The sequence below is a fragment of the Hylobates moloch genome, unplaced genomic scaffold (assembly GCF_009828535.3).
Source record: "Hylobates moloch isolate HMO894 unplaced genomic scaffold, HMol_V3 SCAFFOLD_2, whole genome shotgun sequence".
Lineage (NCBI taxonomy): Eukaryota > Metazoa > Chordata > Mammalia > Primates > Hylobatidae > Hylobates > Hylobates moloch.
Window position 1 is genome coordinate 173,418,059 of NW_026652277.1, and position 20,896 is coordinate 173,438,954.

The following is a 20,896-nucleotide window of genomic DNA, read 5'->3' on the forward strand; positions in this document are numbered from 1 at the left end:
AAAAAAAAATTAAAATTCTCTTTAGTACCGGCTAAGCCTAGCCAACAGAAACTGGTGACAAATTATAAATAATGAAGCAGTGGGATATGTCAAAGGTGACTCCAAGTTTCTAGCTTAGGTAATTGACCAGGCAGTGATGCTAGAACATGATTAAAAATATAGAAGGTCGTGAAGGATTCATGGAAAAGACAATTGTTTTGGTTTGGGATCTGCTTAAATGTAGTTGCCCATAGGACGGCTATATGGTTATTTCTAATAAGAAGTAGGAAATAAAAATGTGCAGCCGAAAAGAAGAAAATTGGGGCTAAGTGGGATACACGTGGAAGTCATCCAATTTGATAATAGCTGAAAATGTACAAATGCATTAGATTTCCCAGGAATATTGAATCGTATCCCATGTGGCAAAGAAAAAGTGAATTCTCATCTTTGTCCTATATTATTGGTTTAAATCATAAAAGAAAATTACATACTGTCTCAGTAGAAATATTTTTAATTCATTCTAGAACAATTTGGAACATGTATGAGAATATTATTTTCAACGAGATTATACAGTAAGCCCATTAATAAATCCCTTCTTTATTCAAATCATCAAGATTCAAAACCACCAATAGAGTATCTTACAGGATAACGTTTTGTGGTAGGCAGAATTTGAAGACAGTCCCTGATACGGTTTGGCTCTGTGTCCCCACCCAAATCTCATCTTGAATTGTAGCTCCCATAATTCCCACGTGTTGCAGGAAGGACCCGGTGGGAGATAACTGAATCTTGGGGCCAGTTTCTCTAGTACTGTTCTCGTGGTAGTGACTATGTCTTACAAGATGTGATGGTTTTATAAGGGATTTCTGCTTTCACTTCTCTTTCATTCTCTCTTGCCGCCGCCATGTAAAAAGTGCCTTTCACCTTCCACTATGATTGTGAGGCCTCCCAAGACGTGTGAAACTGTAAGTCCATTAAGCCTCTTTTTCTTCCCAGTCTCAGGTATGTCTTTATCAGCAATGTGAAAATGAACTAATACAGTCCCCAAGACTTTTCCCTGATGTCCACACTCTGCATGATCTCCAGGACTGTGCGGATGTATTTTACTCCCACAATAGCACATGTTATGCTACAGGTTGGTCCTAAAATAGGGAGATTATCCAACTGGGCCTGGCCTAACCAAATGAGTCCTTTAAGAGCAGATCGTTTTCTCCTGTTGGTGGCAGAAGTTCACGGTTCGAAGCACAAGAAAGATTTGAAGACTCGTTGCTGGCTTGAAGATGGAGAGCCATATGCTAAGAAATGTAGCCAACACCTAGGAGCTAAAGAGACCTCAAGCTGACAGCCAGTAAGAAAATGGGACCTTCAGTCCTACAACTACAAGAAACTAAATTCTGCCAATGACAAGAATCAGTTTGGGAGTGGAGCTTTCCCCAGAGCCTGCAGAAGAGAACTAAGTAAGGCCAACACCTTTATTTCAGTCTTGCGATACTCTGAGCAAAGAAAATAGTTACACAGGGTCTACAGAACTGTGAGCCAATAAACGGGTGTTGGTTTAAGTCACTAAATTTGTGGTAATTTGTTACTAGACAACAGAAAACTAATAAACCTTTACAAATTGAATTACTTTTATTATTAATCCAGTTAAGTAAAAAGAAACATATTTTCCAAACTATGTCACCCTTAACTAGTTAAGCAAAAACTAACTGCTGACAGTTGTCAAGTTGTAAACAATACTTTGTTTAGTGTAAGCACAAGCCCAGGGGAGAACATCTATGCTTTTGTAAATCTCATATTGAATTGTGGCCCCAAGTGTTAGAGGTGGGGGCTGGTGAGAGGTGACTGGATTACGGGGGTGGCATCTAATCGTTTAGCACCATCATCCTAGTGCTGTCTCGTGATAGAGTTCTCATGAGATCTGGTTGTTTAAAAGTGTATAGCACAGGCTGGGCACGGTGGCTCACACCTGTAATCCCAGCACTTTGGGAGGCTGAGGCAGGCAGATCACGAGGTCAGGAGATCGAGACCATCCTGGCTAACACGGTGAAACCCTGTCTCTACTAAAAATACAAAAAATTAGCCAGGCATAGTGGCATGCACCTGTAGTCCCAGCTACTTGGGAGGCTGAAGCAGAAGAATCGCTTGAACCCAGGAGGTGGAGGTTGCAGTTAGCCAAGATCAGGCCACTGCACTCCAGCCTGGGTGACAAGGCGAGACTCCGTCTCAAAAAAAAAAAGAAAAGTGTGTAGCAGTACCTCCTTCGCTCTTTCTCCTGCTGCCATGTGAAAACATGTTTGCTTCCCCTTTGCCTTCCACCATGATTGTAAGTTTCCTGAGGCTGACCAGCCATGCTTCCTGCACAGCCTCCAGAACTGTGAGTCAATTAAACCTCTTTTCTTCATAAATTACCGAGTCTCAGATAGTTCTTTACAGCAGTGTGGGAACAGACTAACACAAAAAGCATATAGTTCAATGCAAAACTTGATTAAAATCATGTAAGCCAAAAGAATCACAAATACACCATGAGAAAAGAGAAATAATAACAAAAACATAACATTTGTTGCTGTAAAAGGGTTGCATTACATTTTTTTCCAGCCTAACAAATTAATGTGTTTCAAGTGTTTTAAGATGTAAGTCTTAATTGTAAACTGAGATAACCAATAACCAGTTAGTGGTCTTAAAATGGGAAGATTATCCAACTGGGCCTGGCCTATCCAAATGAGTCCTTTAAGAGCGGATAGTTTTCTCCTGTTGGTGCCAGAAGTTCATGATTCAAAGCACAAGAAAGATTTGAAGACTCATTGCTGGCGTGAAGATGAAGACATGAATACATCATATTTTTTAAAAATCTAAAGAACTACAGAGCTATCAAATTTTAGCATTATTATTTTTAATAGTTGCCAAATTGTAACCATTATTTATCAAATTCTGGTAGAGAAATAAGAGAAAGTTTTTTTAAATCATTAAATTTGAATTTCAGAAAATAAATGTTGGCCAGGTGTGGTAGCTCATGCCTATAATCCCAATACTTAGGGAGGCTGAGGCAGGAGGATCACTTCAGCACAGGAGTTCAAGACCCGTCTGTGCAACACAGCAAGAAATGAAAGCATCTTCCTTGGGAGCAGAACTAAATGACTAGACCAGCATGACCATCATTAGTTTACTAGATATACTATATCTATGCATTATTTTAATAATTAAGACAATTACAATGTTAAGATAGTTCAAAAGATATAAACCAAATTCATATTTAAAGAGTATAACTCCTATTATGTATAAAATAGAATATAGCCTGTTATTAAATCTATATACCTGAAGTAATGAATTAGACTTAAGTAGACACAAAAGGTCTCAATTTTCCAACTATTTTACATGAAAACAAAGACACTAGTATTAGCTCTTCTCAAGATAATTTTCAGATGAATATTATTTAAACTACAACTTAAGACAAAGATGAAAAAATCTAGAGAATATCAAAAGAAAGTCCTAACCATTAAAAACAGCAACTAACAATTCTTCAAGACATGTTTGATTACTTTTTTTGTTTAGCATCTACATTCCCTAGTCCTACCACTTTCTTCTCACCTATGCGACAATCTGAGTCACAATTCTGTTTTCCAAGTTTCCTTGACACTGCATTGCTCCACTACTGCCCTGTACTGACCACGTCATAGTAGGTTAGCAGGGAGATGGTTCTCTTATCTACTAGGCCTAAAGATCTTTGAGGACAGGAGAACTGTCACAGTCAGATTAAATCATAAGTTCTCAGCTGGGAGAATCTTTAGTCCCCCAAGAGACATCTGGCAATGTCTGCTGACATAATGGGTTTTGGTTGTCATAAGAGGAAGGGGGTACCACTGACATATAGTGACATCTAGTGGGTAGAAGCCAGCGAGGCTGCCCAACAACCTGTGGTGCACAGGAAAGCCTCCTACAGCAAAGAATTATCCACAGAAAGCATCAACAGTGCTCACGTTGAGAAATCCTGTTTTCAACAAGTGTTTGCTCATATAATGTGGAATTTATGAAGACAACAAAACTGTATAAAATACTGCAATTAGAATAATTTCAGTACTTATTATAAAAGTATGGCACATAAATTAAATATCCTACAACCAAATACAGGAAAAAAAGAAGGGGGAGGGGGAGGGGCAGGGGAGGGGCAAGGGAGGGGGAAAAAGCAAAAAAGAAAGAGAGGAAGGGAGAGAGGGTGGGAGGGAGGGAGGGAGGGAGGAGGGAAGGAAGGAAGGAAGGAAGGAAGGAAGGAAGGAAGGAAGGAAGGAAGGATTTAGTAATGAGATCAAGATGTTACTATACTATTGCACTGTAGATAAATAAACTTAAGCAATTTGCTTCTAATTTCCAATTATACGGAAACCAGGGGCACAAGAAAGAATCGATGTTTAGCACTGACAAAGAAACTAAGTATAGACATCATTTCTTGGTACTGCCCCTTACAGCTGAATGTTTCTTGAGTGATACAGCCTTTCTTACCTATTTATCTAACCTATAAAATAAAAATTATACCTCTAACTCATGGCTTTCATGAGAATTAAACATAATATATGCAAAAGACATAAACCATGGCTCAAAAATGGTAGATACAGCCAGGCACAGTGGCTCACGCCTGTAATCCCAGCACTTTGGGAGGCTGAGGCAGGCCTGATCACTTGAGGTCAGAAGTTTAAGACCAGACTGGCCAACACAGTGAAACCCTGTCTCTACTAAAAATACAAAAATTAGCCAGACATGGTGGTGTGCACCTGTAATCCCAGCTACTTGGGAGGCTGGGGCACAAGAATTGCTTGAACCCAGGAGGTTGAGGCTGCAGTGAGCCGAGATCACGCCACTGCACTCCAGTCTGGGCAACAGAGGGAGACTGTCTCAAAAAAAAAAAAAAAGGGAGCTATAATGATGATACAAATGAAAACATACATGTACCTACAGATATAAACACAAACCCACCTTCCTCAGCCAGTCACCCCCTTCACCCTCTCCCACTGATCATGGTATTCAAAGAGAATAAACTATTATTTGTGATTTCAACAAAAGGATTAAGTTAATAAAAAATTGCTTAGCCACAAAACCCTTGGCTGGAATTTCTCTTCCCCTAAAATCCTCAATTCAAATACATATCCTTTAAAATAAATATTTAGAGTCAAGATTATTAACTACTGGATTTCCAAGGACAGGTTTCCTGAGGAGTCCAAGACTGTTCCTCAAAGCAGAGCTGTTTAGAGAGTCAAGAAACATGAGAGCTGGTGCTTGCTCCTTATTAAGAAAAGATTGGGGATTGAAGGTAGAGAGGCACCCAAGGCTCTCTAGTCCTGCTGCCCGTCCTTAAGCCTACACAAATGCAAGAGGGAGAACAAGGACTGATAAGACCCCTTTTGACAATCTTGGTTAGACAACAATGAAATGTTGTTGAAAACATCTTCTTAATACAGAGATTACTAAGAAATGGTTGTTTTCAATCTTGCATTAAGCCAATTCAAACTTAATAAATGAAAATATCACCTATGGCCACCTGCCCTGGTATATTCCAAGACTACAGGACATAGTTATAGCTACCATAGACATGTTACTTCCTTGTCTAGTCCCACGCCCCAATGAAGAATTCCCATAGCACATTTTATACTTCTATTTGTTTACATTTTATACAATGCCTCTCTCATTTTCTGAGAGTAAATTTCTATATTAGTGAATGCTAAGTAACTGACTTGGAGCTTGTCTGGCACCAAATACATCTTACTTTAAACATTTTATTTTCTGCTTATAAAATAGAAATAACAATAGATGAATCAAGGTTTCTTCCTGAAAGTGAGAAGTTAACTAACTATTCCTCTCCAATATTCTTAACTAAAGTGGAGCAAGAGAGTAAGTATAAATAGCTAGAACTGGGCTTATAATAAAAATCTGCCCAAAATGTGTCAAAAACTCTTCTGACATTACCACTGTAGTGTCAAAAGGGGAAGATATAGCATGGCATACATTGAGAAGTTAGGAATTCCCTTAAGGAAATGAAACTGATTAACAATATTGCAGGAGAAACACACAAAAACGTGTACTAAGGTCTTGCAAGACTACGGATAAGATCTACTGATAAGAATAATTTTATTGAATCAACCCAAATTCCAGATTGTAAAAATCAATATGTATAGAAATTCTGAGAATACTTTATCTGTGTAATTTCATTGCTCAATAGCACATATAAAATTATTATAGCTAAGAACCAATATGGAAAATGATGCCAGAGTCTTAGAAAAAGAAGAAAATCTGGAAGTCACTAAATACTTCATTTTATAAATGAGGAACCCAAGGCCAAGCAATGAGTCCAAAAAAGCTAGAGAGTAGACCAGATGCCCTATCTCTTACTGTAACATCATTTCTCCAAAAGAATTCTAAGTCTTTATTTTTCCATTAAAAAAAAATTCTGGCAAGGCACAGTGGCTCAGGCCTGTAATCTCAGAACTTTGGGAGGCTGAGGTGGGCGGATCATGAGGTCAGGGGTTCAAGATCAGCCTGACCAACATGGTGAAACCCCGTCTCTAATAAAAATACAAAAATTAGCCAGGTGTGGTGCCACATACCTGTAAACCCAGCTACTCAGGAGGCTGAGGCAGGAGAATCACCTAAACCTGGGAGGCAGAGGTTGCAGTGAACCAAGATCATGCCACTGCACTCCAGCCTGGGCGACAGAGTGAAACTACGTCTTTAACTAAAAAAAAAAAAAAAAAAAAAAAAAAATCCCTCCCGGCCCTTCTTAAGTCCGTTGTGGCTTTCAAACAGAACGCTGAGTCCCACAGTGTTACTGATGATCAAGACATGTCTTGAATCTAATGCTACAATACACTGATAGGTTAGTATAAACTCTCTGGTACAAAAGATTGCACAGAGGAAATATTTTGGACAGAACTAAAGATGTTTTTTAAATAATGAAATGTTTGCACCTCTTGAATAATCTATGAAATGCTTGTGTGGGAGGATTATAGTAATTCTCAATGCAATATATTCAAGCTTAAGAGAATAAGTAGAAATCAACTCAGGTCACTTTCAAAAAGCATTCAGAATAACAACAACAAAAAAAAATGACAATGCAGAGAGTTCAAAGGGCCTATCCTTCCACAAAAACACCAAAAACCACGCTAAAACTGTCAAAATCAACTTGTCAGAACTCCAGAAAACAGTCCAACATTTCCAGCAACCAGGCAAATATTGAATCCAGAAACAGGCAACCTAAAAACAGTAGAAGACCTTTGCAGCATTTTAATCTCCCTTTGCCCCACTCCAACCCCGTGGTTCAGCAGCAGTCTTGAAGATGGCAGTCCACATTCCCAGCATGGGAAGTTGGTCTCTAATTTCAGAGGGAACAGAGCAGATCTTGTTATCAAAGAGTCTTGTTTTCTATTTTCATCCATCTGACATTAAGTATATGACTTTGCTTCACCTAACTCAGAACTCTCTCAGGAAGAAAGATGGCTACATGGAAAGTGATCCTGATAACACTTCTGAGAGCAAAAGACTGCAGCTGAAGCCAACAACAGACATACTGAAACGCTGGAAAGAAAAGCTTGGGAGAGATATTCTTTTAGGGGAAGTAAGGCATTGAAAGCTCTGGCATATACCAGAGAATTTAGAAAGCCACATGCATGCCCGGGGAAGGATACACGCTCAAGAAAGACCCGAGAAAATACTAAACCCTCAAATTCTTACCTCTGGCTGATGTTTAGCCTCAGTGAGAGAGCAGGAATTGGAGGCTATGGCAGAGCTGTGAAAAGCTTAGCTAAGCACTGAAGGCCTTCCCCAGCCCAGAGCCAATATGCAGAGATGGACGGATTATTTTACCTTTTATTTTTATTCCTTCCTTTTATGGCTCTAAATATTCAAGAAAATCTCTATCAACACACCAACTAAACAAATTTAAAATAACAGAGAGTTCAGATACCACACAGAACAAAGAATGCAATTAAGTAAAGTAGTTTATAAAACAGTCAACAAAAACAGATTAGAGAAAGTCACTAAACAATTAAACAACTACAACCCACAGTAAGAAACAAAAATAATAAAGAGGAGGAAAATTTGTTTTACAGAGCTGTAATATTCAAAATGTCAAGTTTGCAACATTTGCAACAGAAATCTATGAAGCATGCAAAGAAGATCGTATACACAATTCACCCACACACACAAAATGAACAGAAAGTGTCCCGGAGGAAGCACATATGGAACACACTAAAGACTTCAATCAGTTGTCTTAAATATACTCATAGAGTTAAAGGAAACCATGGACAAGACGTTAAAGGAAACCAAGAGATTATTGTCTCAAAAATTGGGAATATCGATAAAGACACAGAAATTATAAAAGTAATCAAACAGAAATTCAGGCGCTGAACAGAAAAACAATTGATCTAAAAATCTCACTAGATAGTTTCAGCAGCAGATATGAGCAGGCAGAGGACTCACTTCAGCATTTCTTTTAAGACAGGTCTACTGGTGACAAATCCTTCACCTTTGATCTTGAAGGTAAGTACATTGAAACTATCCAGATGGACAAGCAGAAAGTAAATACTGTGAATCTATACAGATGGACAAGCAGAAAGAAAAAAAGAATGAAGAAAAATAAACAAGGCCTAAAAGAACTATTGCATATAAACTATAAGTTTCCATAGAAGATCCAATTTAGATACTAAGACAAAAAACAGGTAATAGGTTGAAATTGAGATGATGAAAAAAGATATTCCAGACATATAATAACCAAAAAAGAGATACATGTCTTAGCTAATGCAAAAGAACTGTGGGATATCATCAAGCATATGCATAACAGGAATTCCTAGAAGGAGAGGAAAAAGAGAAAGGGGTAGAGAGATTATTGGAAAAAATAATGGCCAAAGAGTGCTAACTTTGATAAAGGACATTAATCTATACATCCTAGAAGGTTGATGAGCTCCAAGGAGGATAAATGCAAAGAGATCACCAACAAAACATGTTATAATCAAACTGCTGAAATACAAAGACAAAAACAGAACCTTGAAGGCAGCAAGACAGAAGCAACTCACCACATAAAAGGGAGCCTCAGTGAAATTACGATTAACAGCTGGTTTCTCAGAAGAAATTATGCAGGCCAAAGGCAACAGAATGACATATTTAAAGTGTTCAAAGCAAACATAAATGCCAACCAAGAATTCTATATACAACAAAACTACCCTTTAAAATATAGGTAGAAATTAAGAAATTTGCAGATAAACAAACAGTGAGGGAGTTTGTCACCAATTGACCTGTCCTACAAGAAATGCTAAAGTGAGTCCTTCATGTAGAAAAGAAAGGACCACAGTAACTCAAAGCAATATTAAGAAATAAAGAACATTGATAAAAAAAACAACTACACAGGCAAGATACAAAATCCAGTATTACTGTATTTTGTTTGTAACTCCTCTTTTTATCCCTATGTGATTTACAACCAAAATGCATAAAACAAAAATTATAAGTCTCTGTTACTGAGCACAGATGTAAAAATATAATTTATCCACAAAATAAAAGAGGAGGAACAAAGTTGTATAGAAACAGAGTTTCTGTATACAGATGTTCCTCCACTTATAATGAGGTTACATGCCAATAAACACATTTGAAGTTGAAAATATCATAAATTGGAAATATGTTTTCAAATTATAAAAGGTTCAATTTACAGTGGGTTTATCCAAACATAGGCCCATCATAAGTCAAGAAGCATTCTGAACGTGTATCACTTTTGCACTGCTATAAAAAATAAACATAACCAGTAAAACCACTGTGACTCAGGGACTATCTGTACTATTAATACTAAGTCGATATTAATTCAAAATAATTTGTTGAAAGTTTAACAGGTCAATTGTAATCTCCAGAGTAATCATTTTAAAAAAACCTAAAAGGAAATGAGAAACTAACAAAAACAATATGTTCAAAAACACACACACACACACACACACAAAAGAAGGCATATGGAGGAAACAGAGAACAAAAAGACATAAACATTTAAAAACAAAACAAAATGGCAGGGGTAACTCCATACTTACTGATTATTTCAAATGTAAATAGATTAAAATCTCCAACTAAAGAACAAAAAATTGGCAGAATGGATTTTTGAAAAATAACTCAACTATATATTGTCTATAAAACATCCAATTTAGATACAAAGACAAAAATAGGTAATAGGCTGAAAGTGAGAGGATGGGAAAGATATTCCATTCATAAAGTAGCCAAAAGAGAGCTACAGGTCTTTGCTAATGCAATAAGACAAGAATAGAAAACTAAAGATTTACAGTTTGGGAAGGAAGAAATAAAACTGTTCACAGATGACATGATTGTCTATATAGAAAATTTTTTTAAAAAATCAACAAAAGCTTCTTGGAACTAATAAGTGATTATACAAGATTTTCAGAATATGAGGTTAAAACACAAAAATCAGTATATTTCCTATATTCCCGGAATGAACAAGTAGATTTTGAAATTAAAAGCACAATATCATTTGCACTAGCACCCAAAAAATGAAATACTTGGGTATAAATCTAACAAAATATATATAAACTCTATATGAGAAAACCTACAAAACTCTGATAAAAAAAAAACTCAAACAACTAAATATGTGGATACATATTCCATGTTAATGGATAGGAAGATTCAATACTGTCAAGATGTCAGTTCTTCTACACTCAGTGCAATCAAAATAGAAATCCCAGGAAGTTATTTTGTGGTTACTGGAAAATTGATTAAAGTTTATATTGAGAGACAGAAGTCTCACAATAGCCAACACAATATTGTAAGAGAATAACGAAGTTGGAGGACTGACAATACCCAACTTCAAGACATACAATAAAGCTACAATAACCAAAACAGTGTGGTTATTAGGGAAATAATGGATACATGGATCAATGGAATAAAACAGACAGCCTATAAACAGACCCAAATAAATATATAAAACTGATCTTTGTCAAAGGAGCAAACGCAATACAGTAGAGAAAAGATAATCTTTTCAACAAATAGTGCAGGATCAGCCGGACAGCCTCAGGACAGAAAACGAATACAGACACACACCTCAAACCAGTCGCAGAAATTAAATAAAAATGGATCATAGACTTAAATGTAAAACACAAAATGATAAAACCCCTAGAAAATAACACAGGAGAAAATCTAGATGATCTTGGGCATGTCGTTTACTTTTTAGAAGCAACACAAAGACAAGATCCATGAAAGAAAGAATTGGTAAGTTGTACTTCAGTAAAATTCAGATTTTCTGCTCTGCAAAAAAAACTCTCAAGAGAATAAAAAGACAAGCCACAGACTGGGAGAAAATATGTGCAAAACACATATCAGATAAAGACTTACCCAGAATAGACAAAGAACTCTAAAGCTCATTAATAAGAAAACAAACAACTTGATTATTAAAAGAAGTCCAAAACACTAACAGATACGTCATCAAAAAAGACATACAGATGAGCAAATGAAAAGATGCTCTATATTATATGTCATGAGGGAAATGCAAATTCAAACAACAGTGAGATACCATTACATACCTGTTTAAATGGCCAAAATCCAGAACACTGACAACACCAAATGCCAGCAAGAATGTGGAACAACAGGATCTCATTCACTGTTTGTGTGAATGTGAAATGGTACACTGGAAGACAGTTTGGCAGCTCTGGCAAAGGTAACAGTGTGGGTCAATGTCTGGAAATGAATGCCAGAAAACATAGGACAGGAAATCTTCAAGTAACTCAATTACACTGCAGAACATGATACCAAGGAGAAGCTTCTGGAGATAAAGGTATAGATAGAGCAAAGCCAGGACAAATCACAAAGTGCCTGATAAGTCATGAGTTGCTCTGTTCTAAAGGCAACCAACAGCTGCTAAAGGGGCTTTGCTTAGGCATGACAGTGACATGATCATAATCATATTTTTAAAAAGCCAACTCAACTCTAGTAAGTGAAATATGAAAAAATGAGCAAGTCCAAATCCCAACCCTTACTGTCATACACTATTAGTAAGAGTCTATATTGATACAATCACGTTGAAAAATTGTTTCGCAGCCATCTACCAAAAAATCAGAACACAGGCATATTCTATGACCCAGAAATTACACCCTTAAAAACGCATACTTAAGTCCATCAAAAGCCATATATATTATTACAATATTCAAGAAAGCACTATTTATGATAGCCAAAACATGGAAACTACAAAATATCCGTCAACATTAGAACAGATAAATCACTTAGTATATTCACACAATGGAATATCGTACAATAATAAGAACAAACTATTCAGAACTGCATGGAATAATATGAGTGAAGTACACAATGTTGAACAAAAGAAACCAGACACAAAAGATAAAAACTGCATGAGTCTATTTAAAGTTGGAAAAATGTCACTACCTGTAAGAAGTCAGAATGGTGTTACCTTAAGGGGTTAGTAACTGGAAAGGGACACAACAGGGGCTTTCAGTATTATCTCTTATTTTTCAGTCAAGGAAGCCCAGATTCATAGGTAAAATTACTTACAACTAGTAAGTTGTGGAAATGGCATTCAAATCTATGCCTGATTTTTAAAAATACATAGCCATGGGCTAAAAATGACCTAGAGAAACTGTCAAAGTGTTCTTCAACTAATGTTTATTGTCCTATGCCTTTATGCACACCGACTCCACTGCTAATAGTGCCTTTTCTTCACTGGTAAGTTCCCTGTAAACAGCTGCTTATTACTTCTACTATGAAACCCATTCCCAATCTCTCCCGTATACTTAACAGACTCAGTAACCAGGTGTTTCGTCTCTCTCAATACTTTTTTAAAAAAAGATATGTAATTTCTCGAGTGCTTACTAGGTACCAGGCATTTTATTGGTCTTTTCCCAATAAGGATAACGGGCTTCCAGATATAAATAATCCAAGGTCACATGTTTAAAAAGTATTAAAACTAGAATCGAAATCAAAACTTTCTGAATGCAAATCCAAAGCTCCTTCTATTATATTATGTGTCCATCTTTCACCTTATCTTATTGCTGATAATCTATTTATCTGCTTTGACCTCAAGATTCTTATTTCTTTGGAAGCCAAGAGCCTCTACTTACCTTTATAACATCTGCCCTAAGCCAAGTGCCCAGCAAACAATAGGTACTCAACAAGGAATTTTTTTTTTTTTTTTGAGATGGAGTCTAGCTCTGTCTCCCAGGCTGGAGTGCAGTGGCACGATCTTGGCTCACTGTAAGCTCCACCTCCCGGGTTCACGCCATTCTCCTGCGTCAGCCTCCTCAGTAGCTGGGACTACAGGTGCCCGCCACCACGCCTGGCTAATTTTTTGTATTTTTAGTAGAGACGGGGTTTCACCATGTTAGCCAGGATGGTCTCGATCTCCTGACCTCGTGATCCGCCCACCTTGGCCTCCCAAAGTTCTGGGATTACAGGCGTGAGCCACCGCGCCTGGCTGGCATTTTTTTTAAAGAACTAAGTATAGTAGCCCCCCCTCCTTATCCATGGTTTCACTTTCTGCAGTCTCAGTTAATCACACAGTCAACCACAGTCCAAAATATTAAATGGAAAATTCCAGAAGTAAACAACTCATAATTTTAAACTGTGCACTGCTTGAGTAGCATGATAAAATCTCACATGGTACAGCTCAGTCCCAACCAGGACATGAATTCTCCCTTTGTCCAGCGTCTCCATGCTGTAGACACTCCCAATCCCTCAGTCACTTTGTAGCCATCTTGCTTATCAGATCAACTGTCATGGTATCCCAGTGTCTGTGTTCAAGACACCCTTATTTTACTTAATAATAACCCAAAGTGCAAGAGTAGTGATGCCGGCAATTCAGATGTGCCACAGAGAAGCCATAAAGTAGTTCCTTTAAGTTAAAGGGTGCAAGTTCTTGATGTAATAAGGAAAGAAAAAGCAAAGGTATGCTGAGCTTGCTAAGATCTGCTGTAAGAATAAATCTATCCAAGAAATTGTGAAGAAGGAAAGAGAAATGTGTGCTAGTTTTGCTGTTGAAAATGTTATTGGTGAGAAAAATAAAAACACACTATTCTGCAAAATCACAAAGTTTATACAGCCATGCTTGCTCAACAGAATAGCCATTAGTGACAAGTAGCTATTGGAGACTTGAAAAGTTGCTACTCCAAAGTGGGATGTGCTGTGAGTGTAAAATACATACTGGATTTCATAGACAACGGTACAAATGTAAGAATGTAACATATTTCATCAAATAATTCTTTAATAATCAGAAGCTAAAATTCTAATATTCTGGAATAAATTAAGTCCATTTTATTATTAAGTTAATTTCACTTACTTTTTTAAAGTGGCTACTAGAATATTTTAACTTACATCTGTCATCTTCACGTTATATTTCTGTTGAACGGCATTGTTGTAGGGGCCTTTTTTTCTCCTTACTCAAGGAAATAATCTAAATTGTCCCTAATTGAGACTATTAAAATGCACAGTGGAAACAGCCCATGTAACTGCCATAATCTGTCCTGGGTTCCACATGACGAAATTAATTTATCATTCTTTCTTCTTTTGCATGAGTGTTGTAAGACTGTGTCAATATTCAAAGAACATATTCCAACCTTTCCAATGTGCTTAAAAATTAACCCTGATATCACCATTGTTTAAGTGACTGCCGTGGGTCTGAATGTTTGTGTCTTCCCAAAATTCTTATGTTCCAATTTGTAGTATAATATAATTATCTGTTTACCTTCACAGTCTGTGACAGTCTTCCCTCCGTTCAAACTGCTTGTTTCATGTCTCTTTATAGGAAATGTTCCTCTTGTCTTGTTAAACTCATACCCTCTTCTTAAATCTACTCCCAAAATTTGTTTTTTAACCAAGGAAGAATGCTTCACAGGAAATGTTACTCCTTACTCTCATTCCGGTTTACTGTTCCCGGTGTGTAGGCACTATCAATAAATGTTGAAGGAAACACAGAACTGCATAAAGCTGCATAAACCCACATATGTTCTTTGCTGTTAAGAGAAAAAGAAAAAAATTGAAAGTGCCAAAAGTGTTTGTTTTCTGGAGAGGAAAAAATTAAGCAGGAAAAACTTTCCAATGTAAGCTATACAAAAATTACCTGTTTTAACCAATGGGGAGCCAAGAAAAGTTAGGAAAGAAACTACAATGTACTTTCTTCTCTGTTGTGGACTAAACTGTGTTCCTCCAAAATGTTGAAGTCCTAACCCCTAGTACCTCAGAATGTGACTCTGTGCAGAGAAGGGACCCTTAAGAAGATGATGAAGTAAAATGAGACCCATAGGGTAAGTCCTTAATCCAATATGACTAGTATCCTAATGGCAGCCCTAGCAAACTAATGCTCTCCTTTCTGAAAAAAAGTATATTTAAAATCGTTTAAAAGGCAGAATGAATCTTTTAATAACTGGAAAAATGTTGTGTCAAAAACAATAAGCATACAAAAACAAAAACCATCAATTTGATCTGATATTTAAAACAAGCAAATGTAGCACTACCGTGTTCCTAATGCTTAAATTTAGCTCAAGCCACTAGGAGAAACAATCATAATAAATGGACAGTCCTTGAGTAAGAATTAATACCGGGCCAACAGTGATATTTTCTCATATACTTTCAAAACATACACACTTGAATTTTACAATTCACATGATTTTGCTTTGTTAATATCAAGAAAACAGCATATTTCTTTTAAGCTGTATATTTTCAAAATCAAAACCAACCTTCTCAAACACTACTTAATTTTAAAAGAGGAAATAACTCAATTTTCTTTAATGATAAGCTGGCATCTCAACACAAAAGGGTCTGCCAGAAAATCAATGCTATATAAGACATACATCACTTTCTTAAGCATTGATATAAAGTCTTTCTCTGGTCTTTGAAGTAGAAACTACGTCTTATTCATCTGATCCTCAGCGCTAGTAATTACAGTCGATTATTATTAGTAGCATTATGTTCTATAAAGTCCATGCACACACTGAATCAGCAAATCCTTGACCAATGCTTGCTCCTAGTGGAAATACAAGGTTATGTTCCTAAAAGCCTTTGGCGACATTTCATCAACCAATCAATACATAACCTTACTCTGCACATGCACATGTCCACAAATGACAGTGAAAGCACTGTGAGGATTGGGGTTACAAATCAATTTTAGTGAGTAAACAAATGAGCAAATACAAAATTCAAAAATAATGAGAATCAACTATACTTTCACACACTAAGCATTCAACAAATGTTTCAGGATCAAATGAACAGATGGATAAAACCATTATCTTACTGAAGTGCTTTCATTACTTCTAGTAATTTCATTATTTTGATCCCATCTATGACACTTATATGACACTGAATCTGCCAGCTGTTTGCTAGCAGAATAGCAAGCTGAGTCTTTGGGAACCACATCTGTCCTCTGCCTTGCTTACCTTGCAAAAAAATTGATTTCATTATTTATTTTACTAGATCTTTGCTGACAAATATGAAAATACTGGAGAAGCATACACCATGAAATTCTGTTGGGAAACCTAGGAATTCAAGTCCTGCCAATAGACTGGAACAAGAAATTACACACCACGTAGGCATCATCAATGAGATACTCTAAACATTCCTATGCTTGAGAGTCAGTATCACTGCTATGGATCACGTTATCTGAGTGAGACAGGCCAGAGTTCCTAAGACAGTTCTCTTCACATTTTTTTCTTGGAGAGATAGTTCTCTCATTTGTGACCTTAGCCATTTTCACGCATTGTGATACCCTTTGGAAGCATTACACTTCACCTCTTAGGCAAACTGATTTTGCTTTTAAAAAGAAATCCCCATTCATAAGTGTTTGGTACCAGTTGACCTGCCTGTATTTATTTTCTCATAATCCACAGTCATGCTACACTGTTTGAAGCTGTGCTGCGAATACTTCAAAAGTTTCTATTCACTTGCTCACACTACAGCTGTTCCACTTCAGATCATTCATTCCACAGCCCCCAACTTGCTATGCTGCTGTCAAACATCTTGTCCCTCCACTCTAACAGCTGCTAATTAGTTCTTAACATTTAGGAGCCAAATTGTCCCTAGTGACTAAGAAATGCTATGAGTAGAAACACAGGCATCTAAGCTGTGCACCCTACTAACATGAACTTACTGCGCAGAGCAGTGAAGCACAGAAGAATTGTTTCCGCTTATCTTTACATCAGAGAAAGATTTAAATATGTCACTTCCGCTTTCTTGAAAGTTTCATGTATGTCACCTATTACCTCTAAAACTCTAATTTCCTTTCCTAATACTTAATCCTTTCACGAGAGCAAGTTTAGTGCTCCAAGAAAGGTGGCATTATTATTCTGGTCTCTATGGCAGCATTTAATTTTAAACACAAAATTCTAATCTTCAAAGATGACTACCAAGGTACTCTTAGCTCTACCATTTACAGATTTACTGAAATACGTCACTTAACATTTCTATGCCTCAATTTCCTCATTTGGAAAATGGACATAATAATAATCTCTACACCTCATATATGAAAACTGCTTTAAAAAACTCAGAAAATATCAGCTCTTATTACCACCTAAGTATAAAAAAATTAGTTTATACCTAGTCAACAAAACATCAAAAGATACAATATGATATTGTTATAAAGTGGTTTCTGTAAAATACTTTAATTCAAAAATGTCATTTTAACAATTCAGCGGCATTTCTAAATTCCTAAAACACTTTCTTTTGCTTCCTTGGTGACAAAAATGTAAACATTAAATAGTCACTCGGCTGTGTGCCGTGGCTCACTCCTGTAATCCCAGAACTTTGTGAAGCCAAGGCTGGAGGCTTGTTTGAGCCTTAGGAGTTTGAGACCAGCCTGAGCAACATGGTGAAACCCCGGAGGCTTTGGTGGGAGGATCACCTGAGCCCAGGGAGGTTGAAGCTGCAATGAGCCATGATCGTGCCACTGCACTCCAGCCTGGGCGACAGAATGAGACCCTGTCTCAAACAAACAAACAAAAAAGCAGTCATCCTCAGGTTTACTTCCAGTATGTCTCACCGTTCTGTCTGTAGAGTGCTAATTGTAATCCACAATTCTCACTGCCAACTTTGTTCAACTAGCGTTCGTGTTAAAATTTCAAGTTTAGATGACAATGCAAAACTTGCTATATTTCACTAATCTGAGCTAATCTCATAATTAATGACTAAAAATTTTATATATAATGTGCTAGGCTATTTAGATGTTCAGGTCTTTCATCCTAATATAGGCACCTTGGTCTGCCCTTTTCAACAAGGCAGCCATAAAATTACAGGTTTGTAATTATCTTCATTCTTTAGGACTTCATAAGGAGCCATTAAGATAGTTAAACGACATTTTATAGAATAATGTACTGCACAGACTTTTCACTATGATGACAATTTGGTCATACAGCATGTTCTGATGTCTGGATTTTTTTTTATCAGTAGAGAGAGTGTGTTTGGCATATGCATTAGTAGATCACTACTAGTCTTGAACAGTTCCATCTCACGAATCTAACATTTTTCATATTTCAGTATAAATGCCAATAAGCAATTGAGATAAACAGCTTGTGAGGCATTAAATGTTACTGAAATGACCCTAGTCCACATTTGGCTTTCTCCGTCCTCATAGTTACTAAGACAGGGTTCATTGTCCAAATACTGGTGACAGAGTTTAAGAGCTTATATGAGACATATTGAACTATGCCTTTCATCGAATTTGCCACACTTACTTTTTCACCAAAAAAATGCCAAATTCAAAGCCTTATAAGTGGCAGCGAACTGATCATAAAACATTATGTATAATGAATTGAATGTATTTTTGCTAGCAAACATTATTTCTGCCAAACAATTCAGAAATACCAAACCATTTAAACAGACAGGAATCTGGCCTACAGTCAAGAAAAGCAATAAAAAAAAAAAAAAAAAAAACCTCAATAGCTGCTTTTTCAAACAAAGAGTCTTTTCCCCTGCTCTGGCACAAAATTTGGGAAAAGAGCCAAGGTGCTACTTCTCGGCCCTCTGACATCAGGGGAAGACTGTGTGCGTCAGCCGGCCCAGTAGGGACCCCTGGCTTATGACAATGCGCCATGTGCTTCTTATCTTATCAGCTTATAGTGCCTGGCACTTCAGCCATTACTGTGTGAACCCTGGAGGAAGGAAGGTGTTTGTAATTGTGAGAGTGTAGGTTAAAGTTGGGAGCGGAACAGGTTTTAGCAACTTATTAACAAAATAAACTGTTCAACATATGGCATTAATAATAATAAAAGCCTCTGCCTTCAAACTCAAACTTAAAGAGAAAGTGAGTTTTTTTAAAGGGGTGTTCTAGCTGCATATGAGAACCACTTCCACTCCTACTTATGCAAATAAATGTCAAAGTTGTAGTTCCAGAACAGTGACTCCATTACATTCTTAAAAAAAAAAAAAAAAAGCAATTTGTTAGAAAATGTACGTGTGCCTCTTATATTAGCTCTACTAAAAATGGTGCTTGGGGATTGGGAACAGGTTAACTGCTTTCAAATTTTGGCCAATATTTGCACCTCTAAACAAGGCAGGGGAGAGAGTTCCACCCACTCAGGCAAGTGGAGCTCAGTCACACTACTGGATCCAGGATTGAGGGATTCAAAGAGAATTTGCTAAAGACAGAAACTGCCTCATAAAAACTATTTCACCTCAAAGTTAATTTTCAAAAAACCTATCCTTGACTTAAAAATCATTTTAAAACAACTTTAAAATATTCAGAGAAACGTCACATTTGCTATTTGAAAATTAATCTTGTCAATATAATCAACACGTACATTCTGAATAACAAAAATAAGAGTTTTACTTACTAGTCTTGGCTCAGACTGTACATTAAAAAGCTCTTTGTTAAAAGTGAGAGTGCATTTATACCATGATTTACAACCATCTCAAACTAATACACCTCGTAAACTGTCATCCTGGTTATGCAGCTAATAAAACAATAGATTTCTGATATTACATTATAACTGCTTATTATTCCCTCAAGCTTACCTGTTAAAACAGGATATGATTCACTTGCTCCCTGCTACTCCTCTGTGTGGGTTAGAGGTCATGCCGTTATAAACCATGAATAAGTAGAAAAATTATTTACTCCCTCTTGTGCCAAAATTCCCCTCTCTGAGGACACCATCCTATCCTTACACCTCATTCTTCCTTTCATTACTTTTGAGCCAGGTATTTGCCCTCAACTGTACACTGTGGTGACTGTTCATCTAATTTCTCTCCCATTTGAATTAACTTTGCCTCACCTCACTATTGAGTTTAAAGACCATTGCCAATTACTGCAATAACACCTCAGCAAGCACCACAGAATTCTTTGCTTAGTCCCACCCCACACTAGGTAAACCCAATCATTCGAGTTTTGTGACCTGCATTTCTAACTGGTTCGAGAAAAATGCAGTCATGTCAATTCTTTTCTGTCTCTTAGATGGCTCCCTATACTGATCCCACAGCTGCCGGACCAAGACCGTTCCATTGCTCCTAAGCATCCGGACACAGCATGATCACCCTGACACATGACCTAGCCTTTTGTTACTCAGAGGATCCTTTATTTTTCCTCTTCAATGTTTCTCTGAACCTCTACCCACTTTCTAGCTTCTCTCCTAACTCAGCTGGCTCTCTTTTTTGGTTCTTGATTCCTTCTTTTCTTTGCTCACTCAGTTATTTCCCCTTTATGTCTCATGTCTTCAAACTCTCCTTACCCCTTTTAATGTAAAGATTTCTAAGACACTCACACTTCCACCAATCCTGAAACATGATCAACAACAAAACGTCCTTCACACCTGGTAAACCCATCACACCTTCTATTTTCCTTTCACCATCACAGTCAAAAGAGTAGTCCAGTGCTTATTTTAATATCCTTAATTCTAATTCATCCGTTAATAATCACCCAATGATTTCATTCCCTATAACTGCACTAAAATCATTTTTTGGCTAAACCAACTTT

At 37.0% G+C, this 20,896-nt stretch overlaps 1 protein-coding gene across 7 annotated transcripts in view; it reads right to left on the reverse strand.

Annotated features, from left to right (window-relative positions):
- PDE10A (phosphodiesterase 10A) overlaps positions 1-20,896 on the reverse strand; it is a 659,574-nt gene that overhangs the window by 231,692 nt on the left and 406,986 nt on the right. The window lies entirely within an intron of this gene.